This window comes from Amborella trichopoda, chromosome 9 (assembly GCF_054954075.1).
Source record: "Amborella trichopoda isolate Santa Cruz 75 chromosome 9, AtrichopodaSantaCruz75HAP2 v2.0, whole genome shotgun sequence".
Lineage (NCBI taxonomy): Eukaryota > Viridiplantae > Streptophyta > Magnoliopsida > Amborellales > Amborellaceae > Amborella > Amborella trichopoda.
This window is the reverse complement of record NC_142344.1, coordinates 54,163,148-54,179,118: the sequence shown is the minus strand read 5'-3', so window position 1 is coordinate 54,179,118 and position 15,971 is coordinate 54,163,148. Positions and strand designations below refer to the sequence as shown.

At 36.8% G+C, this 15,971-nt stretch overlaps 1 pseudogene; it reads right to left on the bottom strand.

Annotated features, from left to right (window-relative positions):
- Nucleotides 1-15,876: 15,876 nt before the first annotated feature.
- On the bottom strand, nucleotides 15,877-15,971 carry LOC148780660 (U6 spliceosomal RNA; annotated as a pseudogene).

Below are 15,971 nucleotides of genomic sequence, written 5' to 3'. Positions count from 1 at the left end.
TGTAATTTGACATTGTAAGTGATATTACCGGTATAAGAAAAGAAAAATTTTAAAATATATATACACCATACTTTATCACATAGTCCATCTTTCAAACTCTACTCCTTATGCCAAATTCTATGAAAATATAGAATAGGTGTCGAGCTAAATTTATGTAAAAGTATATAAAGATACTATTTGTCCTTACCCCTATCTAAATTCCACGTACACGTACCCCTTTGACTTGAGTACCAAGTCCTTCCCCCTTGACTAGGTTTTCAGTATCTAACTGGATAAAATAATTCAAATCAAAATTAACTCTCGAGTCCTACGCAGAGAAAATAGAGAGCTAATTCATTTATCCTCAAAAACATATACAACATTAAAATTTTAAATAATTCATATAAAATAGTAATATTTCTCCTCGCCACCTACCTACCCAAGTAACTCATATAACATAATAATATTTCCCTTCGCCACCTACATACTAACACAACAAATTCCAATCTCATGCTCCCCATGTTGCTCCCTTCATCCCTATATGCATCCTCTATATACCCTAGGATACAACAATTAAAATTCAAATATCCCAACCAGATAGATATACAAACCACATATATTAAGAATTAAAATATCAAAATTGATTTGGTGTAAATCATAATCCTATATTGTATCATCTGAGGGGGATCCTTGAAAATGGCTGGTATAGGAATGGCTCAAGGAGGCGATAGGGATGGAGATGATGATGATGGTTGGGATAGGAAGAATGTGGGGATCTAACTGTCCCTATATCTTCTGCTGAAGTAGGAAGGTATCCTTGAGACTCTTAAGAGATCTTCTATGATGATGGTTGGTTCCTTTACATCACCATCTAATGATCCTTTTGGTCTTGGAAACTGGACTAAGAAGGCTTGGAACCTGTCATGCGAACCGGTGGTCAGAAAGGTGGAGGATAATCATTGTGTTTTCATCTTAGCCTCATTTGATGGTGTTAGGAAATCGGTGCATATTCTGATGCGATGAGTGAGGTAAGATCCATCATAATTTGGAGTCTTATGCTTCATTCTTCTTTGATTCAAAAAGAACTTTGTTGGATTAGATTTTATGGTATCCCATTGCATGATTGGAATTTTAGTGTGTTTCATAAACTTAGGAATATGTGTGGGGAGTTTGTTAGTGTGGATTGGGTGGTACTGAATAGTGGTGACATGTCTTATGATCAGGTGAGGATTAAAAAGAATTCATTTTCACCAAACCCAAATTGTATAAGATTATCTGCTCAAGGTGATGATTTCTCGATTCGAGTACAGATGTAGGGTCTGAAGTGTGCCATTAGACCTGTTGAGAAGTTGTGAGAAGTGGTTGGGAATGAGCAACGGGATGCGAGTGGTGTTGATCTTGAGTGATAGATAGTTAGGAATAAAGGTTTGAAAGATGCTAAAGGAAAGGCGGCTGCGAGAGATGGTCCAGTGTAAAGGTTAAAGACAACAATAGAGGGTGTTTCTCAAAGAAGCAATAGCCGTACACTTGGGGTGTGTGCCTATGCTCAACATTATGGAAAGATGCCTTATCCTTTGACTTCAAAATTCAAAATGATATGGATTCCTAAAGAGGGGCAAAAAAATACAGTTAACAGTTTTGCAAATTTGAATAAGATTGACAACTTACCTAATCAAGGTCGTAAGGTGGGGATCATTGGTCAAAGTAGAAATCACAGTATTAATAATATGGAGATTTGTGGGAAAGGAAAGAATGATAATTATTTGAAAAATTCTAAGATAGATAGCAATCAAATCACATGAGGTGAGGAGATACGAATAGGGGATTTGATTGTACCTATCAAGACAATCACTATTGGATAAAGTGTTCACCCATTGGCTGTGAAAGGTGGTTTGGATCTTTTCATAGGCCCTACTTTAAAAAAATGGGGATTGCTATCACGGTGTTAAGGAGCTAGTACCAGTTGCAAGCCTAAAAGGACTTAATGGAGTAGGTAGTGAACAAGAGTTCTTCCTTGAAGATATCCTTCCAATCATTTTCTTCTTATTCAGGCTACATAACGACCTTGTCACTGCAATCTCAGCTGCGTGATGGGACAACAAGGATGTTAGGTATTTGCCCTTTTGCAGAGCTTCTCATAGAAGGGTGGAGAGGGGAATGAGAATTCCAACAGAGGAACAAGGGCTTCCGATTGTGCTAGTTGATGAAGCTGAGGTGGTCGATGTTGCGTCTATTCAGGTGTTACCAGTTGCTGAATGATTCACGATCTCTTCAGGGTTTGAGAATAGTGATTCGGAAGTTGAGATTGAGCCTTCGTTTATGATGGTCTTGGATTTGGAAGATTATGTTATTGGTGTTGTGGGAAAGAATGTTGGTATACAAGGCGTTGCTGATGGGGTTGGGGAGGTTATAGGTGGTCTAAGAGAGGGGTTGGGTGCTCCACATGAGAATGTGTTTGCTGCAGCTGATCTTTAGGAAGAGTTGCAAGGGAACATGCTAGAAGAAGGTGATGATCAGAGGGAAGAAAGTGTTATTGTTGAAGGCGAGGAAGTTAGGGAGAGATCAAGGGTTCTAGTGGCAAGAGATGGTGAGGAGTCAAGGAGATGAAAGTAGGGTTTTTGAAGACAAACCCGAAGACATTGCGGAGACGTGTAATGATATTTAGATCGGATTCAATGTACCAATCACTCAGGTGCTGTAAGAAATCAAAGAAAGAGTTAAGGTGTGTAAGAGGAATAGGAAGCATGTACCTTCTTCTGCTAGGACTGGCTCTAACAAAGATTTGGGTGATGGACTGGTTAGTGTTGGTTGTGTGCAGGCAAACCCGACTAGATCTTCCTTGCGTTTAGCAGGCAGACGTTTGAATTAGTTTAAGATTTATGTCAATATTGGTTTAGACAAAGGTATCTTTATTGGCTATGAGAGAGGTAAAGTCATAATGGCTATTGAAGATTCAGTACCTCTTCATCCAGCTCGGATGATGCCCCTGCCTTGGCCAGGAATGGCTCTTCCTCTCGTTTTAATGAATGTTATTAGTTAGCATGCTCGTGGGCTGGGAGAAGCGACGCGGAAGCGTGAAGTTTTATGAATGGTCAGGTCTTTAAAGCCTGAAGTTTTGTTGTTGCAGGAAACAAAGTTGCCAAGCTCAACAATTAAACCAGTTAGAGAGGTCTGGGGTTTATGGTCGATGGCCTTTGTAGGTGTTGACTCAATAGGGGCGTATGGTGGTCTGTGGTCTTTATGGGACCCTATTTGTTTTAACCTTATTGATTCTTCTATGGCTGATAGGTTTTGTGTAGTAGTTCTGGAGGGGGTTTTAGATGGATGTGTGGTAATGTATGTGGTTCAAACTCTAATGTGCTGAAAGAGAACTTTTTGAATGCTTTATCTAATGTTATTGAAGCTGTTAATTTGCCTTTTTATACTAGGAGAGACTTTAATATGATAAGGTGGCCCGCTAAAATATCATCTCATACTTTCGTTAATCAATCTATGAGAATATTTAATGACTTTATTTTGAAGCATCAACTCATTCATTTTTCAATTAATAGGGTGCATTATACCTGGTCAAATAATAGCATTGATAATCTTATTCAAAGTAAGATTGATCGATTCTTGGTTTCTAATGAGTGGAAGCAATATTTTCCTTTGGCCCGTGTTGTGTCTTTCACAAAGCTATCTTCAGATCAATGTTTTGTTGTGGTTATATACGGACAATTATTAGCTTGGACCAAAACCATTCTGATTAGATCTAGTTTGGCTGGAAGAGAGGGACGTGGTTGACTTAATCACACATACATGGCAAAACCCAATTATTATGGGTCGATATGGTTATCGGGTGCATTAAAAATTGATTAGTATTAACCATAAGTTAATCCAATGGAAAAAAGAAACTAAGTTTCAAATCAGACATAAGCTTGATGAGATTATGCTTAATTTGGATGTAGTTGAAAATCAAATTCAGAAGGGGGGATTTTATCTAACGATCTTCGTGAGGAGAACACTAGTCTACTCAATTCTTTACATCAGACTTTGAGAGTAAAAGATATTTACTGGAGGCAGCGTTCTAGGGTGAAGTGGTTGAGAGAAAGGGGTTTGAATACTAAGTATTTTCATGCCATTGTAAATTCTAGGAGGAGATAAAATGATATCTCAAGAATCTATTTCGAGGGGGTTATGGAATGGGATAGATTGGCATGAGAAATGAAGTTTGTTAGTCATTTTCAACAGCTTTTTTCAAAAGACTTGGCTCTTACCCCTACTTTGCATGGGCTGAATTTTACTAGGTTGACATTGAAGGAAGCAAGTTCGTTGGACGGTGGGCCACTGAAGAAGAGGTTAAGCATGGTGTTTTTTTTTGCTTGGGGATAAAGCCCCAGGACCTGATCGTTTTCCTCTTTAGGTTTTTTCAGAATTTTTGGGGTTTAGTGAAGAAGAACTTGCTGATGATGGTTATGAGTTTTTATCGAGAGGGGTTTTGAGCAAAACAATAAACTCAAGGTGCTATTGCCCAAAAAAGGTTATATCGGATATTCGCCCTCTCGGTTTGTTAACTAGTTTTTATAAGATAATTGTAAAGTTATTGGCACAGAGACTTCAAAGGGTGTTGAATAAAGTCATTATGGATCCTCAATTGGCTTTCATTCATGGTGGATAATTACCGATGTGGTCCTTATTGCTCAAGAATGTATTCATCCCATAAGCCTTAGGGGTGAGCCAAGAGGTTTGTTAAAACTTGATTTGGAGAAGGCCTATGATCGAGTGGACTGAGATGTGCTTTTGGAAATTCTTAGGTGTATGGGGATAAATAGTGTCAGTGGATTAGTGGTTGTTTATCAAGTACTCACTTCTCTATTGTAGTGGAAGATCGATGGATGGTGAGAGTGCTCCTTAGAAGGATATTTTAAAAGAAAAATATGGTAAGGACAAGGATAATTTGTGGTTGGGTAGCAATACTAGTCATAAATCTCAATCCATGGTATGGAAATGCATATTTCGAAATAGAAGATTTATGATTAGCTATTATAGATGGGTGGTGAGTGATGGATCGCAGGTTCCTTTTTAGCATGGTAAGTGGATAAGAGACACCCTTGAGGTATTCTTTCCCTTTGATTTTTAATACATCATCTAATCTCATGGCTAAAGTGAATGAGGTGTTTTGTAGGGAAAAAGGGATTTGGGATGTTAATTACCTTTATAATAGAGTTTTTGATGAGTTTATTACGCAGATAGCAGGGCCGTTAAGCATATTGAAAAATGTGAAACTGTTCCAAGGTTTTGAGGATGAGTTGGTATGGGAGGTTGAAAATGATGGGGTGTTCTCTGTGAAATCTGCCTATAATCGTTTGTTTCATAATAGGATTAGGTGGAATAGGTGCTCTTTGTGCAAAATATGGTCTTGGAATATCCCACAAGAAGGTAATGAATTTCTTTGGGTTTTTATTTCAAGGGAAGACTTTGACAGCTGATAAGCTTATGTGAATAGGTAGGATCTTCATAAACATTTGTGTGCTTCGTAAGGAGAGTGATGACTATGAGGACCATTTATTTTTACATTGTCCTTTTACTTATGATATTTGGTGTTGGTTCTTTAATAAATTAGGTATTGTTGAGTCATTGCATCAAAGTCATATTCCATTCATTTAGCAAATGTCTGTTGATGGGCTGCCTACGGTGGGGAGTTTGATTTTTCCAAATTGGTAGGGCTGTTGTGCTCTGAGAAATTTGGCTAGAAAGAAATAGACGAGTTTTTGAGAGGGTGGTATTGGAGGGTGATACGGTTAAAAAGAGAATACAACATGCTTTACGGAGTTAGTTCTCGATTACTAAGGAAGGTTACGGGGTGTCTAAGGTTGATATGGAAGTGAATGTTAGTAACCTTGTGATGCAAAGGGTGGTGAAGGTGAGACATAAAGGGCGATGGATAGATCCAAGATGGACACTATTGAGATGAATTGTGATGGATGGTCGTTTGGTAACCAGGGTCCAGCCGGTGTGAGGGGAGTAGTAAGAAATCATCTTGATAAGTGTATTTTTTGCTTTGCAAGTCCATGTGGAATTAGAACGGCCAATGAAGCAGAGTTGTTAGCAATATTACAAAGGCTGAAAAAATCATCATTGAGCGAGGTATCCAAAGCCCCTGTGTGATTGAGTGTGATTATTTGAATATTATCAATTGGTGTACCTATATGTCTAGAGCACCGTAGAAGCTGATTTCGGAGTGGATAGAGATTTTAGATATGACTCGAAACATGAATGTTACTTTCAACCATGTCTACAGAGAAGGTAATGATGTAGCGGATTCTTTGGCTAAGAAAATAGTTTTTTTTTTTGTAAGCTTTAGTTATTTTAGATGTTGTTATTATCTGATTTCATTGTACCATTCTTGGATTAATAAAATTATTGAATATAGTCAAAAAAATATATAGAGAAAATTATCTTGTATATGTTCACCACCACTGAAGTGAGTTCATGCACTAATAAGAACTCACTCTATTTAATATTCTTTCGAATTTATTTTCTCTAAGGGTTAAATAATAATAGAAAAGAGAAATTAATAATTTTGAGATATACAGGTTACAAACCCTCAATTGAAATGAGGAGCGGGCTCCTCAACTCAGCCCGGCCCGAGTAAAAACAAGAAGGGCTTGGTCCACATACTACGGCCTAAAAGTCGAACTAACACTGGTGCTTGCGGCCGAAAGGCCGAACTATAGCTGGTGCTTGCCCAATATGGCAAGACTCTCTTTTTTTTTCTTCTTTATTCTTTATTTATTTCTTATTTATTGTTGGTCGGACTTGGTCCTAACAAGGCTAGGTTTGGCTTAAGTCTGCTTATGAGGACAAGGGGGAGTCATAGGTTGCTCGGCCCAAGCCCATGTTGCCACTATAGAGGGAGGTAAATTCGTAGAGTTGTTTAGAAAATCCTTGGAAGGAGCCAAATAAGTAGAGGCAATACGGATGAGATTGTATCAAGATATTGGAGGGGAGAGAATAATAACGAGAGAATCATAAAATGGTCAAGAAATAATTAATTTGTGGACTAAACAAAATAATTACAAGGAGGAGAAGAGACTCTTTCTGTACTCTTCACCCAAAAAGAGGACTCAAATGGATTCATTCAACTTAAAACAACGCATAAAAACCGGACCAAAAAATGATAAAAACAGAGAGAGAGAGAGAGAGAGAGAGAGAACAATCACATGCCTTGATGTTGCAGACGCCGAATATATGATCCTTCCCCCTGATCGGGTTTTTTGAATCTAACTAGATAAAATAATTCAAATCAGAATTGACTCTCAATTCTGACACAGAGAAAATCGAGAGTTAATTCTTTATGCAAAAAAATATTTACAAATTTAAAATTATAAATAATTCATGTAAAATAATTATATTTTCCATCTCCACCTACCTACCCAACACAACAAATCCCAACCTCATGCTCCCCATGCTGCTCCCTCCATCCCTAGCAACATCCTCAATAAACCCTAGGATACAACAATAAAAATACAAATATCCCAACTACATAGATACACAAATTTACATATTTAAATATTAAAATATCAAAATCGATTTGGTGCATGAATGTTATAGAGAAAATTATCCTATATGTCCATCACCACTAAAGTGAGTTTGTGCACTAATAAGAACTTGTACTATTTAATATTCTGTCGTATTTATTTTCTAAAAGGAGAAATAATAATGTAAACAAAAAATTTAGAATTTTGAGAAATACAAGTAATTACAAACCCTCAATTGAAAGGAGGAAGAAGAGCGGGCTCCTCGGATCGGCTCGGCCCTTAAAAAAAAGAAGGGCATGGACCACATCTTGTGGCCTAAGGGCCGAACTAGGGCTGGTGCTTTCCATATTTGGCCTGGCTCTCTTTTTTTTCTCGTTTATTACGTTTATTTGGCTCGGCTCGGTCCGGCTGTACAAAAAAGGCTTGGGCCACATATTATGGCCTAAGGGTTGAATTGGGGCAAGTGCTTGTCCTGTTTGACCCGACTCTCATTTTTTTCTTGTTTATTCTATTTATTTCTTCATTTGTTGGCCAGGCCTGGTCCTAACAGGACTAGAAGTAGCTTAGGTCTCGCTTATGTGGACAAGGGCCTGGCCTAGATCTATGGGTTGCTCGACTGAGGCCCCATAGCTCTAGGCCATGCTCGTGTTGCCACCATAAAGGGAGAGAAAATCATAGAGTTGTTTAGAAAAACCTTGGAATGAGTAAAATAAGTGGAGAGCAGTAGGGATGAGATCGTAACAAGATATTGTAGGAGCGGAGAGAATAATAAGGAAAGAACCATAAATTCTCAATAAGTCCTTAATTTATGGACTAAACAAAATCATTACAGAGAGGGTGAGAGACTCATTCCGTATTCTTCACCCAAAAGGAGGACTCAATGAACTCACTCAACTTAAAACAACATACTGAAAAATGGTAAAAAAAAATAGAGAGAGAGAGAGAGAGAGAATAATCACATGCGTTGATCTTGTAGACACCGAATATATGATTTGAAACTTTGTACAACTAAAATCTCTTTTTCCTTTACATAACAAGCTCATCCACCCAATCTAGATCCAGAAAACTCATGTTTTCGAGCGATTTCTCGCTTTCCTCCGCTATTGGATTCTGCTCAAATGAGGCACAGGTAAAGTTGCAGAGAGAGGAGGTGAAGAAGAGGAAATTAAGCTCTATGGAAAACTAAACCACCCATAACCATTTTGCCCAGAGAATTCCATGACTTCAAGAGACTTGCGAAGTTCTGCAATCATCTTAGTCCTCTGAAGATTCAGAGGAATACCCTTTGGTACCGACTTCTAGTAGAGGGACAAAGGTGAAATCCCGTCGGGGCCTGTCCCTACAGGGGAGAGTTGTGGAGAGTGAGAAGGTGATTGTGGCAGCAATAACAGAGAGAGTTGAAGTTGGCGACGAAGCTACGGACTTGCATACAAGTTTCACATCATCAGAAAAAGAAACGCTTGAATTGCAAGAGAGACAAGGACATCTTCTAAAGAGAGTGTCCATTGAAATGGCAGCAACAAATATTACTTGTGTTTGGGGGCAGGACATGGAGATGGGCAGGGGTATGGGCGAAGAAACAGACACGTCGGGTTTAGGAGTGCCCGTCCTTACAGGGCTGTGTCCGGTAGCGAGTCGGTCGCAACCATCACTCAAAGACACCATGTACGAACCTGCATTCGTCCCCATGCCTGCAATCGCTCCACTTGCAGAAGTCAGGGCACATAACGCCCGAGTAATGAAAGCGTATCAGGTCCCAGCAACGAGCCTTCTCACTAGGGTGAGGAAAATGGCAGTCAGTCCTTTCATGACTTCGGCCACGAGCGCACTTCTTCACCTTGAAATCAAACATACGGAATGCATCAGAAGCATACGGATCCATGAAATCCTCGTCATCATAGTAAGATGGAATGAAAAAATGTGAATTGCATTCATGGAGTACTCTCATCTCTCCCATCTCTCATCTTGTGTTGGGGCTAAGGTTTAAGGTGTAGTAAAAGATACTCTATTTTTCTCAACTTGGTAATCAAGGGGGTTCACTTATGTTTGAGTTTTATGATTGAAAAGAGGTTCATGTTCCATTGGTTTGGCTTGGTCTAAACTTTCTTTCTCGCACCATCGGAAGGTGGTGACTCGGTGTGAGGGGTAAGAAGCCCGGTTGAGGTAATCTCCGGCACCCTCTTTTGTTTCATTCATATTTATTTATTGTGTCTCTTATTCTCTAGCATAGGTTGTGTCTTTTCTTTGTTATTGAAAGAAAGGTTTTGAATAGCTTTAAGTTCTTGAGATCCTAGTTGTATTCTTTTCTTTATTTTATTTGAAATTGTTTTATTGTAAAAAAGCTACTTGTAAGTGATCTAAGCTGCAAAGAAAAAGAATAAATAATACATATATATACTTTGGCTAGATCACACAAGTCCTTCTTTCAAAAACTATTTCTGCCTTTGGGCGGACGACTACCTTAGTCCACTCCCCAAATTTGGGGGGCCTTGGGGACATTGATTTTTCAAAGCATTACAAACATGTCCTCTTGGCATGGGGTGATGAAAACTAAAAAAGGACCTTGAAAATGAATTTCTTGGACTTGTTAAGTGCATGCCATCTATTTCATGGGTTTCTATATCTAGTTTTTTAATAAATCAAAATTAATTTTTATTTTCTTTTAAATAAATGATGATGCGGCAAACTGCAAAATTTGGGCAAATGACTACATTACTCCACTCTCCCATTTTTTACGGTTGATTTCATGGGCTGCTTCATCCAGTCCTTTAAGACATTGAAATTAATTTTTTTATTTTCCTTTTAAATTATTTATCTAATGATGAAGAGGCAACCTGCAAAATTTGGAATAACACAAATGGATTGTATACAATGAGACCATTTACGTTTGGTACAGAGATGTCACAATTATTTATAACCATTTGATGTGAAATCTGATATTTTGGATATATCGCAAATTTTGTGAAAATTTCTCTTTGAGTATGATCAATGAAATAAATGCAGCTACCCAATTTCACATCCAATGGTCAAGATTAATTGTGACCTCCTTATACCAAAGGTAAATGAATTCATTATATACTTTCCCTGAATAGGAACAAATTCCCCTCGAATCTTGATCAAAACTATTTTTCTCCTAAAATGAAGAAGCTGTATACACTATATTTTCTCTCACATAAAAAAGAAAAAGACATTTTTGTGATTTTTTTAAATTTATTTCATCATCTTCGTGGCCCATACCAAAAAGGATATGTGTGCTACATTTTGACAAAACAGACTCAAGGGGCGCTGGATATTATTCCGATCCACTTTGTATAGACTAAGGGACGTATGTTATCGGAGGTTTTTTGTAGAACTTGGATCCCCCCTGGCCAAAAGTTTCACCAAAACAATCACGCCCTTAATATTTTCCCAAAACCAGAGTTCAACTGAGTAACTTAGACTTGCCATGTATCCTTGAGTTGGGTGTCCAACTTGGAAATTATAATTTTTTTTTAGAAAAAGAAATCAATTTGGAACATGTTTTTTTTATATGCAAAGATTAGAGAGAATTTTGGCCATGAATATTTATTTTTACATTTTTACATCTTTTTTAGACTATTTCGAAAATACCCCTAGTTACAAATTGATTTTTTAAATTCTACTTTCTTTTTTTTTTACTGCTTTTTAACCTCATGTAGATGTATTTTAGAATTCACATTATTTGGCTTGATAGTACTCAGCTTGACTTGGGCCGAGTACTCGGCTAGGTCCTGAGCCACTTACATGGCCCAAGTCGTGCAATCGAACACTACCTACAAAGACTTTGAGTTGTAATTGCACCAACTTGAGATGAAGACATTGCAATGCAGTCGCTAATGCGCCTCATCAAGACAACCAAAATAGTTGGAATGAGAACAACTTCTCCTTTTATCTTATTGCCAAAAGATTGTTTACTCCCAGATGAGTATATTGTCTATTTACTCGTTTCGATAAAACTTATTCTAGGAATATCTTTTTGACCTCAAATTTTTGGGAATAAGATCTCTAGAATCCAGCAATTAACCTCAAAGAAAAAAAAAATCCCACTCACTTCATGCCTGAAAAAAATCATTCCAACTGGAACCGTCTAATTTTTATAAAGGGAATGATCTAGATGTTTGTGAAATCAAAATATAAAGTTTTTTTTTTGAAAATAATCATTTATTTAAAGGATCCCAAAATTTCAAATAACCAAAATAAAAAATAAAAAATCTCAAGTTAGTGTTTGGCCGAAGGGAGCAGTAATGCACTCATCCTAGATCACTTGGATCATTTGAGTTGGAAAAACTTGAAGAGAAACTATGTGGAAATTATAAACCTGCACTTATTTTTTGGTACAATATTTTTTTTATTTTTATCTATATTCATATTAGGAAGGTGGTTCATTGAATATGTTACTTTCTTTAATAATACATAGTTTTGTATCCTCTATAAATTGGGGTTTTTGTTCACATCTTTAATAAGCACTGAAATACATCTTCCACGGGGCTTAAGGCCCCAAATATACAAAAATATATTTTCTAACATAGTATCAAAGAGTCATAGACTCCTCAACTTCAAATTCACACTTTAAATTTGAACTCGTAGCCTCTTTGCGCAACCTATCTGATCGATGCCACAGATTTGTTCCAAAATTTTCATATTGTTTTCTCTTCAAATCAAAGCCTAGATTTACCCACCCAGTACTTTATTTGTTGTTTTTGTTTTCCTCACTAAATACCCAAGTTCGTTGTTCGTTAATTTGCATCACCCGTCAATTTGCATTCTCAATGCCGAAAGCATCCCGCTTCCAAAACTGCCTCTATGTAAATGTCATGTATGCAAAACCTATTTGTCCACTTTTGCACCCGAACCGCATAAGCCCACACCCTTGCTCCAACCTATTAATCCTACTTTTGGCGGTGCAAAAACCTTTGATCTTTTTAGCTACAGCAACTCTCTGTTGCAAAAGTTCTTGCGACAATTGGAGGAAGAAAGAGGGGAAGGGGGTATTTTAGTAATGAGAGGGTTTGACGTGAAGTAGGGCTGAGAGGAAAGATGTCTATGACGTGATGGGTGATCCCATATGTCAGGTTCACTCTCTTGTTCATCTTTCAGTTGAGTCGTGTTTCGACTCTCTAATCTGAGTTTTTTTTATAAGTCGTGTTTTGACTCAATTGTTATTCAGCAAGTCATGTTTTGACTCTCTGATATGTTTCTCTGCTGAGTTGTGTTTCAACTCTTCGATCTGTTTTAAATCTTACTGTTCTCAACTCCAAATCTAAGGTCCAATTATATATGTTGATTCAACATTGATTTATGCTGGCTCTTCCAAGTGCCTCCTATTTAATTATCGAACTTCTCGATCTTGTTTAATGATTGAGCTTTCTGATATTCAATCCTATTGGATGATGGAGTTTTACGTTATTCCATCATGTGTGATGCTCGAGTTATTTATCTCGTTACTCAATCCTATATGCTCCGGAGGCCTGTTGATTGTTGTTATGCGATACTCTTTTATTCGAGGTGTTGGTTTCTGATGATCGCTAATTTGCAGATGCTCAAGCTTCTTTAGTTCGTGCTTTGTTACTAAAACCTACCTTCAGTTGTCCAAACTCAAGTTGCTCTCTCTTAACTCATCTTGAGTTTGAGGGGGAGTGTGGAAATTATAGAAACCCACACTTATTTTTTTGTACAATATTTTCATTATTTTTATGTGCACCTATATTAAGAAAGTGATTCATTGCATATGTTATTTTCTTTAGTAGTACAAAGTTTTGTAACTCTATAAATTGAGGCTCTTGTTCCTATCTTGGATAAGCTCTGAAATGCATCTTCCATTTAGACATAAGACCCAAACATACAGAAATACAATTTCTAGAAAGTTTTATAGACTTTAAACCATTTAGTAGTTCCTCCATCTGCAACCAATGGATTGCTTATTTTCAAAATTTGTTTTGTGCTTAATGGACAGGCTAAATTGCTTACAATCCAACTCTAACAAAGGGATCACTTATGATTAAGGTTTGCTTTGTGTTTCTATGGATGGAAAACATTTATATAAGGGTGAGGCTCTAAACAATCAAATTAAGGCGCACCTCAAAAATTATTAGAAAAAGGTTGTTTCAATGCTAAAAAACCATCAATTAAATCATCCCGACCTGAATATGTATGGACATGAGAAAAAATAGATTTCAAGTCTTGGGAATAATGTGTCTTGTAATGTATGATCTAGACTGTCAGTTTTTTGGATTTTCAAGTGTTCATAGATGTACTCAATCTACATTATTTTTTAACTCTAGATTTTATAATTAGATATGAAAATAAATTTTGTGGCCATCATAAAGATTTATGATACTGAAACAACACATTTTGGCACTGTTTGAAGTTGAGCCCTATTTTGATTGTTTTGGGCCTCGGCCTTATATAAACCACACCCTTTATGGTTGATCTACTTTGTTTGCATCTAGGTACATAAAGGCAATTAATTCATCAAGTAATAGTTCTGCATGCAAGATCGAATATTGAAGATCCAAGATTTTCACACTGAATGGGTAGAAGGGTTTTATGTAACAAAAGGAATTGCAAATCCATGAGGCACAAGGGTCTGTTTGGTTGGACAACTTGCATCTAGATATTCCTGTTGTGCTACAAGGTCGTCTCAACACTAAAACAATAGGAGTTTGGAACATTCCTATAGTTGAAAACCACCACATTTTTGCTGGTCATTTACTGTAAAATCCCTTGTAATGAATCATCATCATCATAGTGTTTTCCTAACTATTTTAGGCCGGCCAAATCCCTTGCAAAGGATGCCAACCTTAAATCTTTAAAAACTTCATTTTCATTCAATGCTAGTATTGATGATAGTGTTTGACTTGTGGACCAACTTAACACACTGACCACCTTAACAAATTGGGGAAATCACGATCACTTTGTATACTTTTTCTTTTTTATGTGCCTAGAAGGAATAACATTTTATGAATGTTTTCTTTTTTATGTGCCTAGAAGGAATAACATTTTATGAATGAAGAGAGACTGTCTAAATTATTGGATGGTGAGAACTAGGCCTTTAAGAACTCAAAATTCGATGTCTTTCTTGTGAAAAATGTTAAATTGGCTATTCTAAAATGGGTCCTAGAACTTCGGATAAAAAAAATTCCATGATACAACTCTTCTAAGAATAAAAGGATTAGAGATAAATAATTTAAGAATTCTGAGCTTCTTACCTCTACATATTAGTTTTAAAAAATTAGACGAAAAAGGGTGCCAACTATAGAACTAAGGTCCACCTGAAAAATCTATCCAAAACGTTTGTTAAACTTTTATGGTGGCCAAAAAACTTGTTTTCTTTATTAATTATGAAATTTAGAAGTCCAAATGGTACAGATCAAGTAGATCTACAAGCACTCAAAAATCTTGGAATGGACAGTCTAGATAATATGCTACGAGATGTGCTATTTTTAGTATTTGAATTTTTTTTTAATATTTATGCATCTCAAGGCTAAGAGATTTTTGGACACCAGAATGACCTTTTCGAATGGATTTTGAGGTGCACCTTATTTCTACCATATAAGTTTGACACCTTATACAAACTTTTTCTATTAACAATGATATATATTTTTTCCATAGAACATGAATGAAATAATAACAAAATTCCTCTTTAAACATTGATCAGCAGAATTTTTACCTTGAAAGCATGTCGATGAGAATCATAAGATGGCCTTGCATTCCAAGTTTGTGGAGACTCCATGTTGTACACACATAAAATTTTGGGAAATGTTTATCCAAAAATACAATTTTGCCAAATTGACTGATGGAAATTGTATAATTTGTGGCCATAATTTATATTTTAAGTTTTACATTATAATAAACATGCTCTATACACCATTTTCTACATTCTTTTGCCAAACAGAATGATCCACAACTTTATATCATGAAAGCCCCAAATAACTCAACTTAACCGGTGCCTTGAAATTTAGACGCTTCAAATTTCACAACTAGGTATTGGGGGGGTGCTAGCACCACGGCCCAACCCCTTTCTTGAAACAAAAGCTTGTTTGTCTCAAGAAATTTTTTTATACGGATTAGGGAGTTAGCTTATTTGCAGGTGTTAGTGAGCGTTTTTTTATATAGACTGAGGAGTTTGCTTTTTTAAAGGTGTTAGCGGGTGGTGTCAATAAAATTGAAAAAACCACAACATGATAACTAAGAATGGAGGTGCTAGCACCAAGACTCAACCCCTTTCTTAAAACAAAAACTTGTTTGTGCCAAGAAAAGGTTTGAGGGTGCTAGTATATATCACGTCCACCGTGGGGTTCAAACTCACGACCACAAGGGAAAAAACCTTCCGCTCTACCAATTGAGCTAGATGCACTAATAAAATATTCAGACCATCATTTCATCCTTGCACATGGGCCATGCTAATCTTTTATATATCGTTCCAATTTTATCATAATTTTTTTTTTGGGAAAA